The sequence below is a fragment of the Coenobita brevimanus genome, chromosome 116 (assembly GCF_032717465.1).
Source record: "Coenobita brevimanus isolate Jiangsu-jjx chromosome 116, ASM3271746v2, whole genome shotgun sequence".
In the NCBI taxonomy this organism is placed as follows: domain Eukaryota; kingdom Metazoa; phylum Arthropoda; class Malacostraca; order Decapoda; family Coenobitidae; genus Coenobita; species Coenobita brevimanus.
Window position 1 is genome coordinate 10559250 of NC_137069.1, and position 9379 is coordinate 10568628.

A 9379-nucleotide genomic window follows, 5' to 3' on the forward strand; every position below is an offset into this window, starting at 1 on the left:
TGATGATGATGATAGTTTTATACTTTTGTGCTTTCTACTTAATGATGATGATGATGATCATGATGATGGTGACAGTTTTAAACTGTTCTGCTTTCTACTTGATGATGATGATGATGATGATGATGATGATGATGATAGTTTTATACTGTTGTGCTTTCTACTTGATGATGATGATGATGATGATGATGATGATGATGATGATGATGATAGTTTTATACTGTTGTGCTTTCTACTTGATGATGATGATGATGATGATGATGATGATGATGATGATGATGATGATGATGGTGACAGTTTTATACTGTTGTGCTTTCTACTTGATGATGATGATGATGATGGTGACAGTTTTATACTGTTGTCCTTTCTACTTGATGATGATGATGATGATGATGATGATGATGATGATGACGAGGAAGGAAAACACACTGTGGAGAAAGAAAGGCTTGACTTTCTCTCCCTGGCTTAGTCTCCCCATCACACTTGTTCCCTCTCTCATTCTTCTCTCAAACGCTGATCTCTCTTTCTCTCTCGCTCACTCTCTCACACCGGCCTTTGTACCATTATTCAATGTATTTCTATACCTCCTCTCTCTGCATGAGTCTCCCTTGCATATAGGCTGTTTTAACTCTCTCTCTCTCTCTCTCTCTCTCTCTCTCTCTCTCTCTCAGTAAGGGTAATAAAGCAGACATTACCAATTCAATAGCATAGTCCCAAAGAGTGAGTCGCGCGCCATTTGCCTAAAGAATAAAAGATTTTGAGCGAGCGATTTGATGCAATCTGATTACACACCAGGTGGAATCAGGTACAGTATCAGGGTGTTGGTAGTGTTGGCAGTGTTGTCTGTGGTGTTGGTAATGTCCTATGTGTTGGCTGGAGGGGGTTAAACAAGGTAAGGTAGGGGTTGGTAGGTACTGTGAGTCTGTCTGTTATTGGTGTGTGTGTGTGTGTGTGTGTGTGTGTGTGTGTGTGTGTGTGTGTGTGTGTGTGTGTGTGTGTGTGTGTGTGTGTGTGTGTGTGTGTGTGTGTGTGTGTTTTCGTGTGCGTGCGTTGCGTGCATGTGGCGTGAGGGGCTGCACATTAAACTGGTCCTAATGACACACACGCTTACACAGCCTCACGTTCTTATTGGCTCCATTGAGATCCTGAGTGTGGGGGGAGGGGAGGGAAGGGAGAGAGAGGGAAGGGGGAGAAGAAGGAAAGGGAAAAGGAAGGAAGAGAGAGGAAGGAGGGAGAAAGGGAGGGGGGAGAGAGGAAGGAGGGAGAAAGGGAGGGGGGAGAAGAAGGGAGGGGAAAGGGAGGGGGGAGAGGAAGGAGCGAGAAAGGGAAAGGGGAGAGGAAGGAACGAAAATGGGAGGGGATAGAGGAAGGAGGAAGAAAGGGGGGGAGAAAGGAATGAGGGAGAGAGGGAGGTGGAAGAGGAAGGAGGGAGAAAGGAAGGAGGGAGAGAGGGAGGTGGAAGAGGAAGGAGGGAGAAAGGAGAGGGGAAAGGAAGTAGCAAGAATGGGAGGGACGAGAGGAAGGAGGGAGAAAGGGAGGGGGGAGAGAGGAAGGAGGGAGAAAGGAGATGGGGGAGGAAGTAGCGAGAATGGGAGGGACGAGAGGAAGGAGGGAGAAAGGGAGGGGAAGAAAAGAAAAAGAGGTAGGGTGAGAGACTGAAGGGGGAAGGGAGGGAGAAGGGAAGGTATGAGGAAAGGGGAGGGAGAGAGGAAGAAGGAAAGGGAAAGAGAAGGAGGGAGAAAAGGAGGGAGAAAAGGAGGGAAAGGAGGAGGGGGAGAGAGAAGGGGAGTGGGAGGGGAAGGAGAGGATATAGAATGGAAAGGGAAGGAGAGGTGAGAGAAAAGAGGGGGGATGGGAAGGTGGGAGAAGAGGAGGGAAAGAAGGGAAGAAGAGGAGAGACGGGAGGGGGATGTGAAGGAGGGAAAGAATGAAGGAGAGAGGGGAGGGGAGGGAAGAAAAAGAGTTAGGGGGAAGGAAGGAGGAAGATGGAGAGGGAGGAAGGAGGGGAGATCTGTAGAGGAGAAGTGGGGGTGGTGAGGAGGAGGGGGTGGGTTGAGGGAAGAGAAGGAGAGAGGAAGAAAGAGGGGGAACAGTGAGGGGAAGGGGAGAGAGAGAGAGAGAGAGAAGGGAGGGGAGCGTAGGAAGGAGGGGAATGAAGTAGGAAAGGGGATGGAGGAGGAGGAGGAGGAGGAGGAGGAGGAGAAGGGAGGGGGAGGGGAAGGGTGATGGGGAGGGGAAGAAATGGGAGGATTATTTTTGTAGCTGAGAGAGAGAGAGAGAGAGAGAGAGAGAGAGAGAGAGAGAGAGAGAGAGAGAGAGAGAGAGAGAGAGGAAAATCGCGATAGGGCGTGAAAAGCCTCTCAAGCAAGATCGGGTTATCTTCTCGTTCCTCATATCTCCTTCCCTCTCCTCTTCTTTCTCACTTCATTTTCTCCTTTCTCTCTCTCTCTCTCTCTCACTAAAAAAAATAGAGCTAAGTAAAAAAAAAAGCACACACACACACTAACAATAATTATCCCTCTCAATGAGATTCCAAAAAAACGGTCAAGATTTTTCGTGGACTAAACAGTAAGCCAAAAAAAAAAAAAAAAAAAAAAACGAAAAGAGACCAATTTCCAACACTAATTCTCGCTTATTAAGATTTTGAAAAACTGATAAAATATTTTTCGTGAAGCAAAAAGAACATTAAAGCCAAAATAAAAAAAGAATGAAAGAAAACGAAGAAATGATCAATTTCTAACAATAATTCTCACTTTTATTATGATTTAATAAGATTTTCATGAACTAAAGAGAAAAATTAAGTGAAAAACAATATACACTGCAATTTCTAAAAATAATTTGTCACCTCTATTGAGAAATAGAGAAAAAAAAATGGCAAAACTAGAATGGCACTCAGTAGAGCACATACCACCGCCATCAACATTTATGCAATATTCACCGAAAAAAATTTACGAAAATGTTGAAAAACTCCCTATCTCGCAATATTTAAGTGGAAAAAAAAAAAAAAATTCCTGGATCCGCATCTTTATCCGGATCCGCACCAAAATTTAATGGAGTCTATTCTGGGTCAAGGCCCATTATTCTACCAGGTTTCATGGAAATCCATCCAGTAGTTTTTGTGTAATCTTGCTCACAAACCAACCAACCAACAAACAAACAAATGGACAGGGGTAAAAACATAACCACCTTGGCGGAGGTAAAAAAAAAAAAAAAAAATGGTTAATATTTTTCGTGACCGCAGACCCATATGCCACAACATAGATTCTTGATTACACAACCCGGAGTTATCGAGAGGTCTTCACAACTCCCTAATGGAAAAACTCGCGCCCTAAATCAAGCTCACGTTTCCGAGATTTGCGTGACGGCGGCGAACTCTCAGCGCTACGACACTGCTGATGTTATGTGGGATGATGTAGATGTAATTAGAACGAAAATTTGTGGGAAAAAATAATATTTTTCGATTTTCACTTGATTTTAACGAATTTGAGAATGATGGTGTTTTTTTTTTTTTTTTATTTCTCTAGTATATCATCATCATCATCATCATCATCATCATCATCATCATCATCATTATCATCATCATCATCATTATCATTATCATCATCATCATTATCATCATCATCATCGTCGTCGTCGTCGTCTTCATCATCATCACTATTTTGTTCATCGTCAAATTTTAATCATCTTCATCACCACCACAACCATCATCATTATCACTGTCCTCCTTATCATCATCATTATCATCACTGTCCTCGTATTCATCATTATCATCATCATCATCACCATCAACATCATCATCATTATTGTCCTCGTCATCATCATCATAATCACTGTTATAAGCATCTTCAAATTTTAATCATCATCGTCATCATCATCAGCCAAGTGAAGTCCACTGTTTGAACAAAAAAGTTTTATAAATAATATAACATACTGCGTATAGTCATCTCCGAGATTTAGGCGCGTGCACACACACACACACACACACACACACACACACACACCGCTCGCTGGTGCAGTGGTAACGTTCCCGCTTGCCAACTGGTGGACGGGAGTTCGCGCCTCGCTCAGGTTGCGAAAAGTTTCACTGACGAAGTGGGTGGTTACTGTCCCCCTTGAGCAAGGGGACGGGTGTGTGCGTGTGTGAAGGTCACAGCCTTGGCCTTAGATCGAACTATATGAGCTCTCAGCTCCCTTCCGGGAGGGTAAAAGCTGACCATCACGACCATCAAGTGATCCTGACAGACCCGGTGAATTAGACACACACACACACACACACACACACACACACACACACACACACACACACACACACACAGGCTTACTGCAGAATAACTGATGGCCTCCTTCAACACTTTCAGACACATCTGTGTAAGTAAAAGATGGGAGGAGTGTGTGTGTGTGTGTGTGTGTGTGTGTGTGTGTGTGTGTGTGTAGTAGCAGTAGTAGTAGCAGTAATAGTAGTAACAGTAATACTAGTAGTAGTAGCATAAAGTATCATAATGAGAAGTGAGGCAGTGTGAGGTGTTGCAGTTTGAGTTATAGCAGTGTATGGAAAGGCAATTTGAAATGTGACTGTGTGATGTGGCAGTGTGTGATGTGGCAGTGTGTGGTGTGGCAGTGTGAAGTGTGGCAGTGTGAAGTGTGGCAGTGTGAAGTGTGGCAATGTGAAGTGTGGCAGTGTAAAGTGTGGCAGTATGTAGTGTGCCAGTGTGTGGTGTGGCAGTGTGAGGTGTGGCAGTGGCAGTGTGAGGTGTGGCAGTGTGTGGTGTGGCATTGTGCGGTGTGGCAGTGTGTGGTGTGGCATTGTGCGGTTTGGTAGTGTGTGGTGTAGCACTGAGTGGTGTACCAGTGTGAGGTGTAGCAGACTGAGATATGGTAGTATGTGATGGAGTTTATAGTGTAGCGGTGTAAAGTGCGGCAGTGTGTAGTGTAACAGTGTGAGATGTGACAGTGACAGTGTGAGAGGTGTGGAAATGCCTGATAATACACACTCACGTCCCAGTTTACATACTACACAGATGTGCTTCCAACCACTTCAACCCAAGGACGCAGTGTAGTCCTTTCACCTTAACTTGACCCACATTTTCGTCCTATTGCAACTTATTTAACGCAATGGCAGAAAAAGGCAATGCTACGGCTCTATATCCATTCTATAGCACTTCCTCGTGACTAGTACCATACTCTGGTGTTAATTTGCAGCTCAATATTCAAGATGGAGAGATGGAAGTTTTTGGCCAAGTTAGAGTAAAAGGAGTATAGATTTATTTTTTTTTTCATCATTGACGACGTTAATTAGCTCTCGGAACACCTTTGATAACGGAAGAGTTTAATGATGATGATGATGATGATGATGATGATGATGATGATGATGATGGCAAAGATAATGATGATGATGATGATGGCAAAGATACTGATGATGATGATAATGATGATGGCGAAGATAATGATGAAGATGACGAAGATGATGGTGATGATGATAAAGTTAAATATAATTGTTTGGAGGATGCAAGAATAAAGTAGAAAAGACATCATCGTCCTGACGGGGTTATGAGAGACAGAGAGAGTGAGAGAGAGACAGAGAAAGAGAGAGAGAGGAAAAAAAGCCAAATTAAATATATATTTTTTTCTGAAGAGTACTCCAGAAAAAAAAGAAATATCTCCAAAAATTTACAAATAAATAAATAAATAAATAAAAATAAGCACGTTTTCAAAATTTTCACGACACCAAAAATTCGCCCTAAAAACAATTTGGAAAAAAGGGAGAAAAATTAGGGACCTGGATGGAACAGTGAAGGAAACTGAGCTAGATGGGTATGCAGATGAGGTGACACTAGAGGCTGAGAGAGCGTGGCCGGCGACAGAGGAGAGGCAGGGTGAGGCAGGGTTAGGCAGGGGAGGTAGGGAGAGGAAAGCAGGGTGAGACAGGGTGAGTGAAGAGGCGGGATTAGGAGAGTTGGGCGAGGCAGGGGTAAGTAGGGGAGGCAGGGGCAGGTAGGGGAGGTAGGGGTAGGGAGAGGGAGACAGGGTGGGTGAAGGTGTAGGAAAGCAGGGCTAGGCAGGGTAAGTAAGGGTAAGGAGGGGGAGACAAGGTGAGGCAGGGGTACGGAGGGGTAGGCAGAGTGAGGCAGAGGAAGGAGGGTGGATGAGGAGGCGAGATGGCATGAAGAAGGTGGGAAAATGGGGTATGATAGCCAGAGAGAGGATGGAAGGAAGTTAGGGTGAGGTAAGGGAGGTAAGGGAAGGTAGGGTGGCAGGGGTAGGCAGAGTGGGTATGGAGATAGGCAGGAAGGTAAGAAGACATGGTAAGGTAGGAAATTAACAGGCAGAGGGAGACTAGAAGGCAGGGTGAGGCACAGTGAGTGAGGAGGTAGGCAGACAGGCAGGAAGGCAGAAGAGGGTAAGGTAACTAGAAAGAGGATGGAAGGAAGGTAGGGTGAGGTAGGGTGGGGGACGCAAGGAGGTAGGCAGGAAAGAGGTGAGGCAGGAAAGAGGTGAGGCAGGGAAGAGGTGAGGAAGTTTATAGGTAAGACAGGGAGGGAAGCAGGCAGTCGGGGAGGGAGGAAGAAGGGTGGAGCAGCGCCATAGGGTAGGGTGTAGCGTAGGGAGGTAGACTGGAAGGCATACAGGTAAGGTAAGAAATGGGGAGATAGGGAGGCAGGCAAGTTGGGTGGCTTAGGCAGGGAGGGAGGCTGAAGCAGGGTAAGGTAGGGTGGGAAAGGGAGAGGCAGTGACAGGAAAAGACAGGAAAAGGTAGAGGGGAGGAAATAAAGAAGGGAAGGGGGAGTAAGGTAGGACAGGTGAGGCAAGGTTGATGAGGTAAGGCACAGGGGAAGGTATGGGGGAAGTAGGCAGAGAGGGATGAGAAGGTGGGTGAGGCTGGGTTAAGGCAGAGAAAGGAAGTAGAATGAGAAACAGAGGAAGGCAGAGCAAAAGCAGGAGAGGGAAAGGCAGTGAGAGAGATGGAGGGCAGGCAGGGTGAGGCAGAGGCAGGGTGAGGCAGGATGATGGGGAGGCAGGGAAGGGATAAGGCATGTGGAGGAATTAGGATAGCAGAAAGGGTGCGGGAGGTAGGCAGAGTGAGATGGGTAGGGAGGCAGGGACAGGCAGGCAGCGAGAGTGAGACACAGGAGGCAGGGGAGGGGTGGAGAAAGAGAAGGCAGACAGAGGAAGACAGAAAGGTAGGGTTAGGAAGGACAAGAGTAGGAAAAAAGAGGATGAGAGGCAGGCAGGATGAGGTGGGCAGACAGAGGAGGCAGGGGAAGCAAGGCAGGTGCGCACAGAGAGTCAAGGTGGGTGAGGCAGGGTGAGGCAGGAGATGGAGTTGGCGAGTTTAGGCAGATGAGTTGACATTAGAAGCTAAGTGGTCGTGGCTGCGACAGAGATGAGGCAGGCAGGGAGGCAGAGTGAGGTAGCCAGCAGGGTGAGGCAGGATGAGGTAGGAAAAGAAGAGTAGGCAGCAGGGTGAGGCAGGATAAGGTAGGCAGGCGGAAGAGTCAGGAAGACAAGAAGACAAGCAAGTACTGTAAGTAGAGTGAGACAGGATGAGTTAGGCATGCAGAAAGGCAAAGGAAAGTAGGCAGCAGGGTGAGGCAGGATAAGGTAGGAAAGGGGCAGTGTAAGGCAGACAAGATGACAAGCAAGTAGGCAGGGTGAGGCAGGATGAGTTAGGCAGGCAGAGAGGCAGAGGGAGATGGGTAAGCAGGGTGAGACAGGGTGAGTTAGGCAGGGAGGGTTAGTAAAGAAAGACAGGTAGGGCGAGGCGAGGATGGCGATGGGATGGCAGGAGAGGAGGGTGAGGGAGGCAATTAAGGGAAGAGATGAAGGAAGGTAAGGATATGAAAGGTAGAATGAAAAGTGAATAAAGCAAGGTAGGCAGAGAGAGCATACTAAGAAAGGTAAGGCACACGAGAGGAAAGGTGAAGTAGATAGGCAGGGTTAGCAGGCAGGTACGGCAAGGAAGGTAACGTAGGCAGGGTAATGTAGGCTGGGTATGTGCAGGATTAGGTAAGTAGGTTAAGGTAGGCAGGATAACGTAGGCAGTGTAAGGCAGGCAGGGTAAGGTAGGAAGAGTATGGCAGGGTATGGCAGGTAGGGCAAGGGAGGCAGGGTAAGGAAGACAGGCAGGTAAGGAGAGGTTGGTGATGGACCGGTAGGATGAGGCAGGTTAATCAGAGAGGCAATGGTAAGCATGGAAAGGCAGAGAGAGGAGTGAGGCAGGGTCAGGGTGAGGCAGGGCAGGGGTAAGGTATGCACTCAGGCAGGGAACGGGTGGGACAGGATGGGTAAGACGGAGGGAAGTGTGAGGAAGAGGAAGGAAAGATGAGTGAGGCAGGCAGGGCGGCAGGTTAGGAAGGGGTTGGATAGGCAGGGTGAGGCAGGAAGGGTGGTCTGTCACGGGATGGAAAGGAAGGGTGAGACAGACAGGAGACAGAGTAAGAGAGAGAAGAGAAAGACGGTGTGACAGAGACAGACAGGCATTGTAAACGAGATAGAGAGACGAGTGTGAGATAAACAGACAAGCAGAAAGACAGACAGACAAAACGACAGGCAGACTGCAGTACGAAACAGACAGCAGAGACAGAAAAACAGACAGACGGAAAGACAGACAAAAACAGAGACAGACAGATATACACGCGTGTCGAGACGAGATTTACTCGCGAGGGAAGACAGATGAGGTCGGAGAGAGAGAGAGAGAGAGAGAGAGAGAGAGAGAGAGAGAGAGAGAGAGAGAGAGGTGAATAAACTTAAAAATGACGAAAAAAAATAATTATCCAGATGAAAGAGGTGAAAAATTTACATAAATATTTCGTGCCTGAAAGACTGGGAAACTCACATAAAGAAAAGAAATTAATCAAATCTTTTGGAACACTGGGTACACTTTATGACTGTGAAGTTTAAATTTAGGAACAATAAGAGAAATTAAAGAGGTATTTATTCACTGTAAGACTCCCCTCTCAACACACGCAAACACGCATACAAATACACACATACATGCACATATAAACACACACTCACTCACAAGCACACACCTCTACACACACACACACACACACACACACACACACACACACACACACACACACACACACACACACACTCGAAAAAATGGAAGGAAATTCGATAGCCTATCAGAAAAATTAGGTGACATCGACGCTGAAACCTTGACGCCATTGAAAAAAATAAATAAATAAATAAAAACACAGCCTGAAAGTTATTCCATTATTTCAGGCCACAGAAACAAAATATAAAATTTTTAAAGAAACTAGAACACCGTAAAATTGTTCATGGACAATTTTGATAGAGAAAAAATTGCCACAGCCATTGCCTACAAGAAGCCGAGCTATAAAGGGACCTTGAGGTCAAGGTCGCTGATCTTGTGTAT